Consider the following 20,546-nt stretch of genomic DNA (forward strand, 5'->3'; position numbering starts at 1 on the left):
CAGCTGAGCGAGAGATCAAAGCGGCCTTACTCACGGCAGCGCGATGCTGAATCAGCGCATCAGCGGCTGACGGCGGAAGTCGGTACTTTTCCTCTGACCTTTACCCCCTGTTTTCTTCTTAAAAACGTCAAGGGACGATGGGTCAGGCAAACTGCAGGCCAGTTAGTTTCCTTCAACTCCATCCTACATAAGATTAGATTTTTTTTTTTTTTTGAAGACGCCATCTCGCAGACGTTCGTTGGCACCTTTGGCACGTTTAAACACGGCCAAAGTGATTTCCCCTCGTCGTCTTACTCACCGGCATTTCACCAGAAAATCATGATCATCGTCGTCATCATTCGCAGCTGATAAACACGCCGTGACGCTCTTTCCACTTTGAGGCAACGCCGGCTTTCCCGTTCATCCTCTTACGAGTTCGATACCCGGCCGACGCGATCGGTCCCTCCTCTGCCTTTCGACGTGTCACACCAGACTGCTGATTGATTTCAGATGTTTCCCCGCAAGTGAGGAAGTTCTGCAAAGTGGGGGGAAATTTCCACATGTGCTAGACAGTGGTTTTCGTTGAGCCAATCGGCCGACTCGCTCTAAAAGTCTTTCAACGGACAGAGAACACAGAGGGACAACATTTCTGGAAAGAGCAAAGTTGGCAAAAAGACGACAACTAAATCTCGACTCCTGTGAGGTGCAGAGTGTGAAGGGGCCGTTTGTTTGTCGCTCGACGGCGGCGAAGCTGATTTGCGGAGGATTAATCGGAAGTCCTTCAACTTTGAACGCCCGTGAATTAGACTAGGAACTACCAACAACAACAACAACAACAACAACAACTCAGGCGTGAGTTGTTGTTGAAAGAGAACAAGAAAAACAAATCAATCAAAGACATCCCAATTTATGACATAAGCAGCCGCAACTTTATAAGCAGAAAAAATTTGCAGCGTCCGCTGCCTTGTCTAAACTTGGCCACTTGACCCGCAGAAACGGAACAAAGGTCGGGAACTTTCCAGTCTTTCAATCAGATATGGGAATTTTCTTTCAGCTGAAGAGCCTTTTTAAAAAAAAAAGAAAAGAAGAAAAATAACAGAGAACAAAAGGGGATGTTGAAACTGAAGCCGTGGCCGATGGCCTCGGTAGCGCTATTCTCTGTAATTCTGCCGTTCCACCTGTCACGGCTTCGCTTTTTTTTTTCCTCCTCCAGACCACTGCAACGTTCCGCTTTTGGAAGACGGAAAATCGCGGCAGAAAGTGAGAAGCGGCGCTCCGCTGCGTTAGCCTAGCCGCGCTAGCAGGGTTCTTGGATTTTTTTTTTTTTTTAAATGCGCTAGCATGTGTAGCAAATGCGACAGTAGGTAGTAGGAGAGAGAGAGAGAGAGAGAGAGAGAGAGAGAGAGAGTGTATCATCTTCCCTCGTCCCGGGTGTGTTGAGCAGTGAGGAATGTTCTCAGGTGTCGTGGATCCGATGAGCAGAATGACTTATCTATTCACCGCGAGACAACACACACACACACACACACACACACACACACACACACACACACACACACACACACACACACACACACACACACACACACACACACTAAACACAGTAAAGTCTGCTGGGGCTGATCCAAGTCCCCTTAAGACCATTTCATCATCTGAAAACTTTAATACATCCGAGTGTATTAAATACCGACACAGATTAGAGAGTGCGTGTTTGTGTGTGTCTGTGTGTGTGTGTGTGTGTGTGTGTGTGTGTGCGTGCGTGTTTTTGAGAGGGGATGGGGTGGGGTGGGGGCGGGGGGTGGTACACCTTCTAAATATGGTGGGAAACTGCCACCAACACCACTCCCATTCATCCCCGGCTCCTTTTACAAAAGGTATTCAGTCCAAGAGGGACCTGTTCTCTCTTTCTTAGTCAACCTCTTTCTAATAAACACACACACACACACACACACACGCACACACGCACGCACGCACGCACGCACGCACACACGGAGCACCTTTCTACCGAGGGGGGGGGGGGGGGGGGGGGTGAGAGGTAGAGTGAATAGAGGGGGATTCAGAAGTGGAGAGGAGGGGGAGAAGAAGGGTGGAGAGGGAAGGCAAAGAGGAATGCTGCGCTGGTGCTTACGCTGAGAGGGGGAGCGAGAGAGCACGCACACACACACACACACACACACGCGCGCGCACACAAGGGGAAGACAGAGAGGGGATTTATAAAAGATGGAACCTCTTCGGGTTCCCACGTCGGCTGGCAGCTTTCTGCACATACGCAGTCAATGTGTGTGTGTGTGTGTGTGTGTGTGTGTGTGTGTGAGAGAGAGAGAGAGAGAGAGAGAGAGAGAGAGAGAGAGACAGACAGACAGACAGACAGAGAGAGCGAGTGTGTTTGGAGGATGAAGACAGAGAGAGTGTGTGTGTGTGTGTGTGTGTGTGTGTGTGTGAATTGAGAGGCGAAAGAGAGGGGGACAGTGGCAAAGTGTCTCAGCGCAAACTCAGAGTTTCTTCTTCATCTCCACTTTGCCTTCGTGCGTTTTGGGACCTGCATGTGTGTGTGTGTGTGTGTGTGTGCATGTTTGTTCCGCGTCTCCAAGTGTACATGCATTTGTGTGTGTGTGTGTGTGTGTGTGTGTGTGTGTGTGTGTGTGTGTGTGTGTGTGTGTGTGCATGGTCAAAGTCCTCTCCTTGCCCTGTAATTGCGGTAATGACATATCATCCACGAAGAAGAACTCGCAGCGGGTGGAGTGGAATGCAGCAAGAACACACATACGTACACACACACACACACAGCAAGAGCCGTGTATGGACAAGCTCCTCTCTAAACATCCTGAACTGAGACCTTCACAGCACCTTTCCACCACTGCACACCTGATAAGCTGCTCATTTACGTTACTGCAGGACAATAAAACACAAAGTTAAAGTGCTTCCTGTGACTGAACGTCATGCGTTTTGGTGGTCACTTGTGTACGTCTATAGCATGACGTGCAGCTACCACTGGCCCCACTGCAATGCTGTCATTTATGAAATTTCTGAAGTTTTAGCCGTGCACCAGAAATGACAAATAAACAAAATGACCTTGTCGCTCTGCATCCTCAAGGTCACCAGGGTTTGGAACAGATATTTTGTTTGTCATCGGAGCTTCGATCGTAGGACTCTTAATGTTAGGCGGCTCTGCTAAGCTACTGCTCGGCCAGAAGTCCAAATCTGGCAGATAACTTTTGGGCAGGACCAGGATCAGTTATAACTTTAAACTTAAAGGACCTGTATTTCCACAGACCTTTATTTTTCTTTTCTGTTTTGCCCTCTGTTTGCAGTCTCCCACAAAAATACTAGACGCTAGCTTCCTGCCCAGTCATTGTCGGTGCAGTTTGTGACATCACAAAGGGCCCAAAGCGATAGCGGGCGATCTGCGGGCGTCGCCACGAGCCAGGGAGACGCGTCATTGAGGCGCCCGGCGCCGTTTGTGACATCACAAAGGGGCGTGTATTCAACAGGACACAGACTGGCAAAGACATTTTGTTAGGAAAAGATCTTTAAGGCGACTTTGAAGAGCACTTTGGTCCCACGTGAACGAGGGCCGACTTGTGCTTCTCTGCTGCTTTTCAAACTCCAGTCGGAACAAAAGGCCCCTTTTTTTTATTTCCCTCCTCCCAGACTCTCGCTGGCTGCTGTATCACAACAAAGCTGCAGCTCTTTTGGACGTTCGGTCGCTGCCACGTCTCCACGTTCTCCAGCATGAATGGACTTTTTTTCTTTCTTTCTTTTTTTTCAGTTTTGAGCTTTGGCTCGGCTTCGTCGCCTTCATCTCCGCGCACATTATTGAAGTCATACGACGATAATGAAAAGCGACACGCACTGAGGTGTTGGGGGGGGCGGGCAATTGCGAACAAGTCGCTTTTAATTTTCGCAGCTCGTTCGCAGCGCGTCTTGTGGAAATGCCAGGCATTCTGCAGATCACTGCAGCGCCGCCACAGCGCCGACAAGTCCGGACTCGGCCCGCTGGGCCAACGACTCGGCTCAGCAGCTTCTCCCCGCGGCCGTCCCCTCGCTCGGCCCTTTGAAAACGAGCACCCGGGGCCCGGCCTTCCTCCCCTGTCATCCACCCGTCCGTACTTCTGCCTGCCCACCCATCCCAGCCAGTCATCAGGGCGGACTTCCAGGAACACGGGCCAGAAACGGACGACCCAGTGACTTCACGTCAGCCCTCTGCCGCCTCTCCTTTCCTCTCCTCCCGTTCCGCCCCGGCTACCTCCCACCGAGCACTGTTTTTTTTTCCCTCGCCGTGCCCCGTTGCCCTACTCCGGGAAGAGACATTTTAATTAGAGACACGCACTCGCCTTCCTCTAACCCTCTCTCCTTCGCTGGAAGATCAGACAGCTGAGAGCGGAACCAAACGGCAACAGGAGGGGGAAAAAAAGCAAAAAAGCTTGCAGACTTTCTCAAACTTTTTTTTTATTTTTTTTTTTATCCTCCAGCCAGGGAGAAATCCAGGATCTGACGAGGCTGCCATGCACTTCCTGACTAAAAAAAAAAGAAAAAAAAAAAAGAAAGAGAGTCCGCCTCCTCAAATGAGCAGCTACCCTCTCCCACTGGCCGACAGCGGGTCCCTTTTACAGGCTGTTGCTGAGGAAGTCGGAGCTCAAAGGGGAACGGCGGTCCATTTCCCAGAGCGAGAGAGAGAGAGAGAGAGAGAGAGAGAGAGAGAGAGAGTGTGTGACGACTGTTGCATAACTGCGACACAAGCATACGTGTGCGCCCCCGAGCACGCCGCAATAAAGACAACACACACCCTTCGGCGCGCAGCAGAAGAGACATAAAAAAAGGGAAGTAAAGGGGAGTGGTCGAAAAAAGAAAGAAAGAAAGAAAGAGAGGTGAGGAGAAGGTGGAAAGAAAAGGAGGACGAGTTTCAGAGGAGAGAAAGGCCAGGGAGGGGCGGGCGAGGCATCGGCTTTCCCTCCGCCGACAAAAAGGCCGAGAGGAAGCGGCTATTTTACACCCAGGTCAGGAGCTGTGGGAGCCGAGCGCAGGAGGGGAACCGAGCGGCACCTGCATTAAAAAAAATGCACACAAGGCCAAGATGTTTCCAGGGGGGAAAATAAAATAAGAAATTGTGCCGGTGAAACAGTTATTAGTCATTTGTGTGGCAGCCGCCGGCTAACTTTGGAAGGGACAGGAATAGGGGCCGGTGAAGAGGAGGACAGGAAGTGGAACCAGGAGGAAATCTAGGGGGTGGGGGGAGGGGAGGGAGTTGGGAAGGTGGGGGTTCGGGGGCTGCAGAGGGAAGAAATGTGTGGAATTCTAATTGTGTTATTGCTCCAGAACAAACATTAGCGCTGCCTGTCATTCCGCAGGCAGGCAGGCAGGCAGGCAGGCAGGCAGGCAGGCAGTCAAGTGCGCCAGTGTGCGCCAGTGTGGAGAGACGGGCCATTCAATGAGGTGTGGAGTCCCAGACGGGACCACCTCCACCCTCCACCCCCCACCTCCACCCTCGCTCCCTGGCTGGCTGTTCACAATCGGCCCCGTGTTGCCGCTGTGCTGGGCACAGATGTGTGCATCTGCCGGCGAGCCCTCCCACCCTGCAGCTGTATGGCTTGTGGGCTGGCCCGGGCGTGCACGTGCGCGTGTGTGTGCGAGTGTGTGCGTGCGGTTGGGATGGGGGCCAGCAGGCAGTAAACCCACAGTAGAGGCCCTGACAGTCCGCTGCCTGCCACGTAGCAGCAGCGCAGCTCCAGCAGAGCGAGAGAGGAGGAGGAGGAAGAGGAGGAGGAGGAGGAGAGATATTCCTCCTGTAAAAAGTTCCGCGTGGAGATAGAGAGAGTGGGAAGGGAGTGAGAGACGAAAAAAAAGAGCCCTAAATAAATGATGTGGGTCAGCGTGCGGGGGTGCGAGCGGCAGACGGCGGAGCGCGCACAGACAAAACCCCACTAGGTCATTTATTTATCTCGCAGCCACCAGTTTCCACCAGTTACATCAGCCGGGGGGGGGGCCCCAGAGTCCCGCCCTCCTCCTTCCTCTCTCCCTCTCCCGTCCTGCTTGACGGGGGTAAAACAGACGCTCGGCCTCGCCGCCTTTGACGCCGATGCTGTCGGAAAAAGTTTTTTTTTTTTTTTTTGTTCCCTTGTTTTGTTTTTTTCGCTGCTCCTAATCCAGAGGAAGTGGCTATTCTCCCGGCAGCGCGTGGACATGACTCACTCGTCCAGCACTGCCGCGCTTCCAGAATTTTTTTTTTCTTCTTCCCCCTCCTCCTCCTCCTCCTCCTCCTTTTGTCCTTTTCTCTTACCCCTATCCACCCCCCCCTCCCCCATTCCCCCACTCCCCCTTTTTTTTTTCTTCCAAAGTTCAGACTCTTCTCTCCGAGAGCTCCGGGGAGACTAAAGTGCGGCTGAGCTTCTGCCTCCCACTGCAGGAGCGGCTGAGCCTCGAGGAAGAGCTCAGGAGGAAAAACCCGCTAAACACGGCGGATCTCCGAGGATCTCAGCCGGAGTGGCCACACACACACACACACACACACACACGCACATGCACACGCACACACTCACAAAAAGACTTTTTCCAAGTTGCAGCGAGCGCTTCCTGAAGGCATCACCAGCGCCAGCAACCCACCTGGATGCCGAGGCGACAGAGGCTACGTGCTAATGATGTAACACCGGAGCTTGATCTGACAAGTTGGTGGGGTAATTAGGAGAAAATTACATAGATTTATTTTTTTACCCTTAGGCAGCTTTTTTTTTTGTGACATAACGCCAGAATTTCTTCTCAAATACCAAACACCAGAGATGCTCCTCAGGCAAGGCATTTTGAATCGGACGCGGAAAGAACTTGGAGAACTTCTGACAATGAAACACAGACACACACGGACAACAATAATCTGACTGCGAAGAGGAAAAGAAGGCTAAAAGAGAGGAGGAACAGAAGAAGTGATTGCTTTGCAGTGTGTCGACCTCAGGAAATGCGGGGTGGTTATTTCCCCCCTCGTCAGGAGAACGGAAAAATGAAAACCCAACGCAGGTCGAAGCGTTTCCTCTCTCCGGTTGGCCGTCACCGCAGGGTGATGCAGACCACCGCGGCTCACCACCAGGAGCCTGACGCACGCGCCAGGCATCCCGTCCGCATCCCAGACATGACACTATCACGCTAGCATGGCGGCAGTCGCATGAGCTCAGCCGCTAACCGGCTTCCGTGGCTATGAAATGCCATGGGGTCCGTGTAATAAACCCCCCACCACCACCACCACAGTTGGGAGCTCACATTGGGAAACGTGCAAAGTCCCGCGCGGCTTTCGTGGCTGCCGGCCATTTCTTTTTATTTATTTTTCTTCGTCACAGCCAATGAGCATCGCCCGTCTCTCCCTCCACTCCCGCGTCTCCTCCTCAACTCGAAAGCCGACCTTCCGGCTTTAAGAGCTCACAGCTAATCCACTGAACGTGTGTCTCTGTACTGTCAAATAAAGATTCCCACTCAGTTGTTGGAATCACCGTGTTGTGATGTCACAAAGGGCATGGACTTCTCATCTTCCAAAGTATTAGGTTTTACCCTCGTCGCCAGCACCTGGATTTGGTTGCACTGACCAACACATAGGGGAGCCAACAAAGCAGCAGTTCTGCCATCGTCATCATAATGATCTTAAGAGATTTTGGGGGATCTAGAATGGGAAGAAATATGGCACCATTGATGTTACAAGAGAGCTAAATGTGTGCTGTAGACAAAAGGCTTCGGAGACAATTTAAAGATGCAGGTTGGAGTCCCGGCATAAACAAACAAATACAGACCAATCAAACGGTGTTTTCTGCAGACGTGACAGCGACAGCGAGTGACAGCGCTCTGCCGGAGCCCAGCGGATGAGAAAGGACGACGCGGAGATTGGGTTTAACACTGGCGGCCTTTAAATGGTCTCCCCTCTTCTTGACCCGCCGTCAACACGATGGGGACCCCTCCCCCCCCACCCCCTTTCCCAAACAAGCCCTCAGCCTTCAAAAGACAGCCGCTCATTCAGAAGGATTGGACTGGGGTGGGGGGGGGGGGGGGGGGGGGTGAAGTGGGGGGAGGAGAACTGTGAGCGGGCCCCCAGGAGGGAGGGAGAGAGGTGGGAGGAGGGGGGGCAGGGTGTCGGGCTTCTCATTCCCGCTAAATTGTCCCACATGGCTGAGCGTGCTCAGTTTAAACAAACACAGCCACTTCCTCCTCAGTGCGCACATCGGCACACAGAGCCGGGCGGGGGCTGGCACACACCCACGCAAACACACAACCACAGCCACACTGGGCGCAGGCACAGGGCCACGGCTGGACTGCGTCGTACAAAAAAAAAAAAAAAAAATGAAAAGAAAAAGAAAAAATGAAAACGCATGTGTGTGTGCACACACCCACCCACACACACAATACATTGTATACCCTGGCGGGCTGGCGGACAATGCGGAGTCCAGCCAGCGGAGCGGCGACACCAAAACACCGCAGAGCTGCCGCTTAATGTCGGGTTGGGCCACGCAGGGACGCTCTTAACGTGCGCGCTCAGTGTATCTCGGTGTGTGATTTAGCTGCTTTTGTTGCGTTTCTAAATAAAAAACAAAAAACAGCTCTGTGTGGGTCTTTAACTCAATGGCAAAACAATATATACAACATTGCAGCTACTGGGAGCTCGGAGTCAAAGCCCAAAAACACAGAGTGCGACCGCTGAATGTCACCCCAGGGAACAGACACTGGTCACAGTTTTTTTTGTTGTTTGTTTTTTTTTTTAAATATAAATGTGGCGGAGTGTGAACGGCTACAGCATCCAGAAAAAGCAGCGGCCGTAAAAAAAAAAAAAAGAAAAGGAGACGCAATCCTGTCCCTGCACAGCCAGGCATTGCAAATTACACCTCCCCTCTTCCACACGATTCACATATAGAAAGAAATGTGCAAACTAACCGACGGGATTTGAATTAAAAAAAAAAACTTTTTTGCAATGCATGTGAATATCCAGCAAAACAGGAAGTCCTATTTAAGGTTTTTCTCGGTTGGGAAGAAAAAGATGCTTATTTGCCCAACGAACCACTCGGGAGCGAAGCTGCAGGTTAGAATTATCTGCCCCCGTAAAGCACCGAGAATAAACCGACGCGTCGCCGGCCACTCTTGTGATTCATCCCCCACCTGTTTGGATTCTCAATTAACCTTTGAGACTCTTAATTAAACCCAAACATCATCGAACAAGTAACTCATTTCCCTTTTTTTTCCTCCGCTGGCCACCGGATGCTACAGTTCTGCTTCGCAGACCATAAAGTTCAATGAGTAATTAAAAATGTGACCCAGAACAAAAAGACCTAAAACACATGACTCATGATTAAGTCTAAAGTCATGGTTAAGTCGTGGTTTAAAGTCTGCTTTTGTTGCCGTTGCAGTGGCTTTTTGTGGCAAAAAAAAAAAAACCTGCACCATGATGTTAGCGAATTAGGTGTGAATCATCATGGGGGTAAGAGGCTGCGGTGCTGGAAGAGCTGGAGAACCTTCCAGAACTTCCTGGAACTCTGGGAAGCTGAGCAGAGGCTCTGTGCAGCTCCATCAGGGCCGCATGCCACGAGTCTTAATTAAGACAACTATGCCAAGTCAAAAAGTTAATCCCCCCACTCCCACACAGACACACACACAGACAGGCAGGCAGGCAGAGGCACACACACACACACACACACACACACACACACACACACACACACACACACACACACACACACACACACACACACACGCCAGAGCGCAGACTCACACTCTCAGTTGGGCGGGCACAGAGATGCAGACAAACCACTGATAGGCGACCAGATCATCAGTTTTATGGGCCATGAAGAAGCCTACTTGTGGTGTGTGTGTGTGTGTGTGTGTGTGTGTGTGCGCTTGTGGGAGAGTGGGCGCTGTGGAGAGGCTGTTTGGTCGCACCTGTGTGAGAAACCAGTCACCGTTCTTTTACAGACAGGAAAACAGTCTGAGGTGTGTGCATGTGTGCTCACACGCACACGCACACAGACACAGACACAGACAGACACACGCACACAAATACAGGCGCACACACACACTTGCACAACCATAAAGAGGAAAATCGGTGAATTAACACTTCAATGCCTAATTCTGCGAAAGGTCATTCGTTATGCATACAGCTGTGCGTGCGCCCGCGTGCGAGTGAGCGTCTGTGGAGCGCGCACACGTGATCGCGCACGCACCGTCGGGAGCAAGCGGCGCCGTTTAATCAATCGGAAGCGGTCTCTCTCTCTCTCTCTCTCTCTCTCTCTCTCTCTCTCTCTCTCTCTCTCTCTCTCTCTCTCTCTCTCTCTCTCTCGCTCTCTCTAGCCTGGGGTCACAAGGTCACATTCCTGCTCCTCAATCAGCCTCAGGATTTCTCACACACACACACACACACACACACACATTCAGGGATGTGGCTGTGTTAATGTGGCGGCAGCGTGGCTCTCTACCTGTGTGTGTGTGTGTGTGTGTGTGTGTGTGTGTGTGTGTGTGTGTGTGTGTGTGTGTGTGCGCGCATCCGGGAACGTTTGATGATTCCTGTTCTGGATGGGTTTTGGTTTCCCGGTAAGGAAGAGTTCAGCCAAGTAAAGGAACAGAACGGCCCTTTTTCTGTTGCTTTTATGACTCTGATCAAGCACAATATCACCCTGATCTGATCTGCACCTCAGAGGCTCAGTGCACAGAGGCTGATTTTGCTCCAACATAAAAGCTGATGTCCACTTTATTCAATGGACGGCGAGCGCTTGGAGAGACAGGTATGTGGAGCCAGTGACGAAGGTGGGGTGAGGTGGGGAAGACAGAGCGGGATGAGGGATGGGTGAAAGGGGGGGTGGGGGGGTGGGGGGGGGCATGCCTTGGGGGAGGGGTGGAGGCCGGGTGAGGGGGGGGCAGCTTTAACAGGGGAAGGCAATAAAAACGTGTGGCTTCGCATTAAAAAAAAGAAAAAAAAAAGACTTCCTCGCCGCCGCCCGCCCCCCCGACTCCTCCAGCCTTAGAAAACCTCCTCGGCTCTATGCGAGCGACAGCGCGCGCATGCTCGTGCAGCCACACACACACACACACACACACACACAAAGAAAGAGCGAGCGACACACGCACGCATTCCTGAGAGCGTGTGCCTGCGCCTCCAAAATTCCACTTGCAGACTTATGAGAACCCAAAATATAAGCAGGTCCAGTCACACGCAAATACATGCAGGCACGCACACACACACACACACACACACACACACACACACACACACACACACACACACACACACACACACACACACACACATGCAGCCAGACCCCCAGGACTGCAGACCCTGCAGATACACACTCATAATGATCACAGCAGGGCATAAAAACAGCCATTAAGCAGCGGCGGAACTTTCCATGGGCCTGCCAACTAGCGCAGCCAGCACGCCTGGCATGCTAATATAGGCACATAAAGCTAAATGTGTACACCGGTGGGTGAGTGTGTGTGCGTGTGTGTGGGTCAAAGTGCATGCACACGCACACACACACACACAAAACTTCGGAGGCGACTTTCTAGCAATCGCCTTCGCCTTGTTTCTTGCATTTTGAAACGTCTCCCAGCTTGTAAATCTAGTGGTCGGTTATCTGTCTCGCCACCACCGCAGCCGCCTCCTCCTCCTCATCCTCATCCTCCTCCTCCTCCACCTCCTCTTCTTCAGTGTCACAGCTGCGGTGCAGACCAGGAGCAGTCGCCGGCGACAGAAGTGAAATTGATCTCTGAAGTCACGCGTTGAAGAAAACAACAACAACAACAACAACACAGTGGAGGTCTGAGGTTCCCCAGTGTGGTTGCTAATACTGTCATCATCATTATTATTACAAACACACTTGTTCTGTGACAGCAACTCGTCATGACATAGGTCATGGCTGGCATGGCACTACGGGAGAGGAGAGAGGAGGAGGAGGAGGAGGAGGAGAAGAAGGTGCTAGCGGCAGGGAGAGAAGTTGAAAGGCTCCTTTTATCTTCCTCGAAACTGACTGTCAACAATGCAGGAAATTATCATGGGAGACAAAAAAAAGAGAAGAGAGAGAAAGAGCTGGGGCTCTGGGTAGGAGGAGGAGCAGGAGGAGGAGGAGGAGGAGCAGGAGGGTAAACATTACAGGCAAACATGAGATGCTGGGACACTTCAACAACAACAACATCAACGGGCAATTCATACATTCACACAGAGGGAGAGGAGACACTGAGAGGAAGACGAAGAGGAGGAGGAAGAGGAAGGAGGGAAGAGCAGCAGAGACACAAACCAAAGCCAGGAAACAGAAAGTGAAAGAGGCGGCAAAGTGCAGATTACCAGCTGCCAGTTGGAGATAGGAACTGAAACTCTCCTTTCTTTTCCCCCCTCGGAATATAAACGACATTCTGTATCATTCTGGAGGGTTTTTTTTGTGTATTTTTTATTTTTAAATGTATCCCATGGCCTCCGGATGCAGCTTTACCAACACTTTTGTACCCCCACTCCTCCCCCCCTCCCTCCGAGGGATGCTGATAAGCCGCCGTCCGCCCTCGCAGACATCAAAGGAACGGGCAGAATGTGAAAACGCACACACACGCACACAGAAGCACACACTCAATAATGTCTTACAGCCGAGCGCAAATGAAAAGAAATCTACCGCTGACTTTTATTTTGAAAGGCCTAGAGGCGACACGGTGTGCCAGGTGAGGGTGAAAGGGGAGGATTGTAGAAATACTGCTTACAGTTTGTTTAATTTTCTGGAGTTTTTTTTTTTCCTTGAATCAAATCACTTAGAATTTTGCAGCTACTGTGTGAGCACTGATGCAGCGACACACCCGACTGCAGCAGCAGCAGCAGCAGCAGCAGCAGCAGCAGCAGCAGCAGGTTTGTGTTCTTTTTCTCACTGTGCAACGCCGCAGAGAGGATCGTGCGCGGCTCTCTGCGCACCAGTGACCTCTCACATCCCAAATAAAGAAGCAGCAGAAAGCAGGAAGGAGGTCGACGCGTCCACACGAGCAGCGCGCTCCTCGGCTGCAGCAGCAGCAGCGGTTTGGCTGAGAGGCACCTGTTGCCTTCCAGAATCAGAGGAGACGGATTGAATGAAGCTTTAGGCGCTGTGGACGACCGATGCAGCTCAGTGGTATAAACAGAACCAGCTGGACTCGGTCGTGGTCGTGGGTCTTCGTCAGGAAATTGGGATCGGGGGACGATTGTTTTGGATGCGCACGTTTTGCACGAGTCGTCCTCTGTCCTAAAGTGACTCTTTGGCCGCTCATCTGAACTTGATTTGTTTTTCAAGGGGGCAGAACCTTCTCTCCTTCTCTCTCTCTCTCTCTCTTTCTGGTGCCAAACGCCACAACTGCCACACAAGCTTGATCACCGACGACTTTCTGAACCCTGTTATCATGCAATCAGCGCTCGGAGAAACAGTTTAAAAAAAAAAAGAAATCAGGGCAGAGAGCGCAGCAGAGTTTGAATTCGTGCTTGTAATCTTCTAATCGTCGAGTGGAAAACCAGCATTACAGAGAAAAAATAAAAAGCCCGATCCAACGGCGGAGAGCGTTCACCCACAGCTCTCCACTTGGCCTCTACCTGCCCCTCCTCCTCCACACACACACACACACACACACACACACACACACACACACACACACACACACACACACACACACACTTTCCAGAGGCGCACCGTCCCATCTCAGTAACTCCGGAGCCTCCCACTCATGACCCGCCAGCGCCGGCCCGGTAACGCGAGCCCACCTTTGAGTCGAGCCGCGTTCTAGGTTAGAGTGTCAGCCACAATGGTCGTCCTGACCTCCTTTTTTGCCCCCCACCCTTGAGCTCATTCTCTGACATCTCGACACGCAAGGCAGCAGAGACAGACCGTCTGCAGGTCATCCAACAATTTGCTTCTTGATGAAGGAGTCGACAGAACGGCGGCAGCAACTCCGTCAACCCGACTCCTCGCTGCCTCTTATGCAATAATTTCATCTTGAAGAAAAACAAAAAGTAGCGGGGAGGGTATGGAGGGAGTGTTTCACAAGTGGCGGACCCCAGCTGAGGACCAACTGGAGGGATCCAACTCGCTCGCCCGCGCGCTTTTGCGTCACTCCAAGACGAGTCCGCTGCAAAACCGCCTCGACGCGTTCGAGTCCCGGCTAGCCGCAAATGAAGCCGACCCGTCTCCAAAAAGGGCGACGCGGCACTTCCTGTTTCCATCCAAACTCCTGCTCCAATGCCGTGAGCGTCGCTGACGGGCTTCTCAGAGCTACTTCAAACTACAACAACAACTACAACAAGCGCTCGGCTCTGTTTACATTCTGATTGTGTAAGTGCCGCACATCCAGTAGGCTTTGTCCAATAAGAGAGGCTGGCACTGAAGTGCTGCTATGTAAACAAAACATTACGAAATAAAATAAAAAAAGAAATATTTTGTGAGAAAAGAATATTTTCCAAACGGCATCCTGTCAACAAATGTTTGCCCCAATGGACATTAGGGTCTTTGTGATGTCACAAAGGGCAACCCAAACCTCTCCCAGGACAGCGACATGATCCGACTGTTTTTGTCCCCTTCTAAACATTTACAAGAGTGTTGCGTCGAGCTGGTAGCTGGATGCTGTAAACAGAGGGCTAAACAGCCAGCTCACTGGAGGGTTTTTTTTTTTTTGTTTCTTTGGCTGTTGGAATCATCCAGGAGTCCAGGACGCATGATAATAATTATAATAATAATAATAATAAATTTCTGATGATAGTTAATAACCTCTAAAAACGCAGACCGGACTCGGCCCCTCGACCTTCGGAGCTTCCGTGACCTACTAAGGACGAGCGAGCGGCTCTGAGCGCTTGCTTCACACGGTCGACACGAGACGTGCGCCTCGATAAAACCATCCGTGACAAAATACCTAAAGAGCAAAAAAAAAAAAAAAAGAGGAGAAGGGGAAAAAAAAAAGAAAAACAACCCCCGAGGCTGTCGGAGGCTGAGCTGTTAGCTAACAGCTGGAGAAGAAAAAAATAAATAAAGAAATCTGACTGAGGCTCTGGGTTAGAAATCTGACACGTTGGAAGGGAAGATAGAGAGGAGAAGAAAACAGATGAAGGAGGAGGAGGAGGAGGAGGAGGAGGCATAAATTATGAAATGTTATTAGAAGAAGAAGAAGAAGAAGAAGAAGAAGAAGAAGAAGAAGAAGAAGAAGAAGAAAGTGGGGGGATGACAAGGCCACATCAGCTCTTTCACCAAAGGAATGTCATGTGACGTCATGTATTTGGGATCGGGTTTCTTCCGTCTCCTCTGCGCCCACCACCACCACCACCCAACCTCAACCCCAACCGAGAAAGAGGGAAAGTGCGTGTGCGCGTGTCAGTGCCCCCCTTCCTCAAAAAAAAAAAAAAAAAAAAAAAAAAACGATTCTCCGAAGTTCCCACTGGATCCTGAACTAAAATACAGACACCGTCAAACTTCAACCTCCGCTCACTTACGTGCATCAGAATTCCAACCTGCCAAATCTGCCACCGGGACCGTTTTCATCATAACAGCGTATAACAACTATAGAACTATAGCATAGCCTCCTGTTATTATGGAGAGAGAGAGAGAGAGAGAGAGAGAGAGAGAGAGAGAGAGAGAGAGAGAGAGAGAGAGAGAGAGAGAGAGAGAGTTGTTGCGACCAAAAATATCAGGCTTAAAAACTCCAGTCAGCCTTTTTTTTTTTTTTTTTTTTGCATTTCAATTTCCCAACCACAAACACACACACACACACACACACACATACACAAAAAACAATCTGCTCGTGTTGATCTCCGTCTTCTTACGTGGAAGCCCAGATAACAACGGTGGGCTCCGAGCGAGCGCGAGAGACCAATGTTTGATTTCCACGTCTGCATCAAGAGGGAAAGAGAGGGAGAGGAGAGAGATTCGTGTCTTTTCCCCCCACTGCGCAAACAGACAGACACGTAGTCGGTTCTGTGCGCGAGCGAGCGAGCGCGCGTGCGCGCGAGGGAGAGAGGGAAGGAGAGTGAGGAGAGAGACTGGCTGGAATGCTAGGATATGCTGGAGTTGGAATTTTGTCTCCCCCACCAACACCACCACCACCACCACCACCACCCTCCTCCTCCAAAGTCTCTCAGGGTTTTCCCCCCGTTTTTCTCTTTAAGCGACACAAACTCAAATGCGCGCAAAAAAAAAAAAAGACAAAACCCGCACGTAGCGTCAACGATTTAATGATTTCGCAACACACACACACACACACACACACACACACACACACACACACACACACACACACACACACACACTTCTCCTCCTCTTCTCTCTCTCTCTCTCTGTCAAATCTGACTGCCTCAGCATCTTTCACTCCGATTTATTTTCCAGCAGCAGCAACAACAACAGAAATCAGCGCTCATTTCCTTATTTCTCAATAACATCAACAACAACAACCCCACCCCCCAAATAAAGAGTTGCCCCCATCAAAGTAAAGCACAAACAATCACCCACGGATTGAATAAAGTTTCCCCCCTTTTCTCCCCCCCCCCCCCCCTCCTCTCCGCCTGTTGCGCACTCACTCCATCTGAAGTCCTCCTCGGAGACAAAAACACATTCTTTGGTGGACCCGGACTCTCCAAACGCACATCCAGCGACGCGCGATGTTGCCAGGGCGCAAAAAAAAAAGAAAAAAGAAAAAAAGAAAAACACTGGGAGGAAAAAATAAAAAGAACACTTTTTTTTTTTCTCTCGCTGTTGTTTCTCAATAAAACTGGCAGACGGGGGATTTTTCTCACACACTAATATGCTCTTAAGTTTCGATTCAAGCCCTTCGTTTTCTTCTTCTTCTTCTTTTTCCTCCGCCTCCTCCTCCGCGCTCAGGCAGTTTTCCTTTTTCCTGGCCAAGTGGCCCAGACTGCCGGCGTCAGCGCTGAGCTCCACTAACACACACGCACGCACGCACGCACACACACACACACACACACACACACACACACACGGTCGGTCGGTGGCGCGCGCTCGCACGCACGCACGCACACAAACACACCGAGAGAGACTCGCACGCACACGCTCAGGCAGCACACGCACTTTCTAAAACTTTTTTCAACCATCGACTCCTCCGCTGCCGCCGCTAACAGCGCGCCTTCGTGGCCGCTCAGTAGAGGAAGGAGCTCCGGCTGGTTGAGCGGAGAAGAGTTAAAAGAGGGGGGGAAAAAAGACTCACCTCGCTGCAATGAAATGGTCTTCAGAGAGACACACGGGCGGACGGGGGACTGCGCGTTACTTCTCCCTTTTCCTTTCCTTCCTTCTTTATTTTTCTTATTTATTTATTTATTTTTTTTTATTCCCAGGGTTCGGCTCAGTCCTGACTGTCTACTGGCACTGCGCGACGCGGACTGCCAGCAGGCTCCGCCATGTCAATCAAAACGCGACGCACATGTGGGTCAGAGCCCGCCCACTTTACCGTAACGCAACGCTGGGAGGCGCAAGAAGAAGAAGAAAAGGGAGGAGGAGGAGAGGAGGAGAGAAAGAGGAAGGGGACGCTAGACGCTGCGTCTTCCTCAAGGGGCCAACTTTATAATCCATACAATTTTTTATTATTTATTTTTTGGTGGGGGGGGGGATTTAGATCGCGAGATGGTTTATCAAGAATTTGAGTTCAAAGAAAACATTGAGCATTCTGAGCCCCTTGTTTATAGGCTCCCTCTAAAACTACTGAAAGTGGCGTTTTGTTTGCTGCAGCAGTTGCAAGAGTCAAAACAAATACAAAAGGGGAAAAACATAATAATAATAATAATAATGATAATAATAATAATAATCATCATCATAATAATAATAATAATGAATTAGTTGCTTTGTCACTGTGTCCAAACGTTTTTGTTCAGACACAGTCTTGTGTCTGAACAAAATACGCACGATTGATAACGAATTAAACAAATACGCATGATAGATAAGAAATAGATTCCCTTGGTAAATGTGTGACAAATCTGTGTTGCGCAAACTCGTTATCCCACAAATCTTAAATGAGACTCTTCTATGAGGCACTTTATGTCAACATTCTTGAGTTTTAAAAAAGTACAATTCCGGGAAAGTATAACACACTTTCCGATGAAATACTTTCCTATGAACTGTTATTGTTAATTAGGTACACTATCTCGGATATTCACGTTTTCTATCAGTCATTGTGAAGTACTGATATATATTAATAGTACATTAAATCCCCTCTTACGACTCAGCTTTCTACATAAAGCTTTTCTTGACCTGTGACATTTATTCTGCAGCGGTTGTTCCATCCTAAAGAATTCCTGTCCTGCAGGGGTGTCACGATCTTCATGACAGGGGCGTGTGACCTCTTTGGGTAAATAAAAGCGAGCTGGGGCCAGTCTGGGCTGGCTCACATTTATCTGTCATTATGACACGCAGTCTCTCGCATTTAAATGACCTGCTGTGACCTGTGTCACTGCGCTCCCACTCCTCACCTGTCAGCGAAATTTTTTTTTTTTAAATCCATACAGTTGACAAAGGGAGAGAAAAAAGAGAGAGAGAGAGAGAAGCTTTGATAAGTCTAAATGTTACCTGACGACTTGGCATATGCAAAATAAGCAGATTGTCATCGGTGTGGAGGTTGTAAGCTGGGTCAGAGCTGAAAAACAACTCGGACAACAGGCCAAAGTCCCTCTGGTGGCTGTATCCTTCAGCTGACCTGTCCAAAGGCTCTGTGGTGACTTTATTGATGCATCCAATAGGGACAAGTCTGTGTGTTTTGAAGCGCAACAAGCCAAACAAACCAATGTTTTCTTGCACAGCTGTGAGCCTTTGAGCATTCAGCATGCCACCACTCTGGAAGAGATTATTCGGGCATGCCAGCGCTTGAAATAGAGAACAAAATGCTGCGTATAAATCAGGATTAGAGAGTGAACAGAATCTGTCAAATGCAATTAATGCCAGTTCAACTTTCTTTTATTAATCCTCATCACAAACCAACATGCGACGCACAAAATGAAAACAGAAAAAAGAGAAATACTGTGCAGCTGATCAAGGGTTCATACTTTCCATCCACTTATTGGACTGACTTGCTGCAGATCCCAGGGCCAAATTCCATCAGAAGTTCAACCCTGAAGCGAAAAAATGTGAAGAATCCCTTGGACATGAAAAAAAACAACAAAAAAAAACAGCCCAGGGTCAATTCAGTGGCTGCTTCCTGGAGACGGGTTCCACGACATGTGACGAGAGGTTCCGCGGGCGGCGGGTGCCGGCGCTTTCAGCCTTTTGCTGCGTCACGTTTCACCGGCATCGGCTTCAAGAAATCAAGCTCTCTATTCCGTCTTCTGGTGAGAAGACAGAAAACTCAGCCAAACACACTCATTGCCCCTGAGCTAGATATTTCTCCCACTGGCACACGCACACGCACGCGCAAGCACACACACACACACACACACACACACATTCCAGAAGCTGCCCTAAGAAAACAGCCACCGCTGCAGTTGTGAGGCAGCTAAAAGAAACAGGTCCTGGTGTGCCGGGTTCAGTGGCGCTGGTAGGCATGAAGATTTCATTTGATGCATGATGTACGTTAGAAGATTCTTCCTTCATCTTTCTACCTTTGAAACGGTTGGAAAAAGTATTGACTGCTTTTGCAGATGTGAAGCTTTAATCTCTGACCTGTGAAGCAGTGTCACATGATCAATTACGGCTCCCACCCCCCACCACCACCCAAAATACCCTGTATGATTCCTTGAATCTCCAGAAAACAGATAATGTAGCCCTCTGTTTGCAGCCTCTTTCACACACAAAAAACACAGACTCCTAGGAGCTTGTACACTATACACGCTGTGCACTTAAGAAAAATGAAAAATGAAAAGCAGCAAAGCCATAAAGTCATATTTTGAAGAGTTAAGAGTTAGTGGAAAAAAGACGGTCAAATTAAATTTTTGCTCCAATGGTGCCAAAACAATATGGCAGGAATATGATTTTCTTCTTTTCTTAATCTGAGGTTGTTAAATATTGAGGCCTTTTTTTTGTGTTTTTGTTTGGTCTCTCATTTGAAACCCTGCTGTTTTGGGTGGGTGGTCCGCCCAGCCTGCCAACACCAACATCCTCTAGGATTACAGGACCTGGACGAGGACCATTGAGGACGGATTCTAATCGGAGGCATCTTCCCACTTGGCGTAAACAATAACGGGGCGCATGAAGGCGTCAGACGTCTCCGGTGACGCGGCGGGAGTCAAACGAGGACTTAGAAAGTTCGGTAAAGCCGGAATGTGTAACAGGATGCCGGGACGGCGTTCCCGTGATTTTCTACGCTGGAGATTTTGCACGCTGGGGGACACTGGCATGTTCAGTCGGCGTGTGAAGGCAATTAAATAAAATCTCGCACTCCTATTAGATCTGTTAACTGGGCCAAAGTGGATTTGGACCTTTGCAGGCTGTCGTGGCTGAGGGAAGAGGAGCAGATCTTGGATTGCAGCTCCGCCACATCAGGGCCAGTTCCCCCCCCCCCCCCCCCCCCCAACCCCAAAGCAGCAGATGTTTACCGCCCAGCCAGCTGCTTTCCTTCTCTCCCCGGCTCTCCTTCTCGGGGATATATCGACATATTTATATATATACATATATTTTTTTCTTTCTTTCTTTCTTTCT

At 50.0% G+C, this 20,546-nt stretch overlaps 1 protein-coding gene across 1 annotated transcript in view; it reads right to left on the minus strand.

Annotated features, from left to right (window-relative positions):
- The window catches only part of fndc3ba (fibronectin type III domain containing 3Ba), a 77,602-nt gene extending 60,268 nt beyond the window's left edge, over window positions 1-17,334 (minus strand). Inside the window, exon 1 of the mRNA XM_076017639.1 lies at window positions 17,134-17,334. The gene's annotated coding sequence lies outside the window, so the exon portion shown is untranslated. The remainder of the gene's footprint in view (window positions 1-17,133) is intronic.
- Between the last annotated feature and the right edge of the window lie 3,212 nt (window positions 17,335-20,546).

This window comes from Nelusetta ayraudi, unplaced genomic scaffold (assembly GCF_046127955.1).
Source record: "Nelusetta ayraudi isolate G7.1 ecotype Tasmania unplaced genomic scaffold, CSIRO-AGI_Nayr_v1 ptg000007l, whole genome shotgun sequence".
In the NCBI taxonomy this organism is placed as follows: domain Eukaryota; kingdom Metazoa; phylum Chordata; class Actinopteri; order Tetraodontiformes; family Monacanthidae; genus Nelusetta; species Nelusetta ayraudi.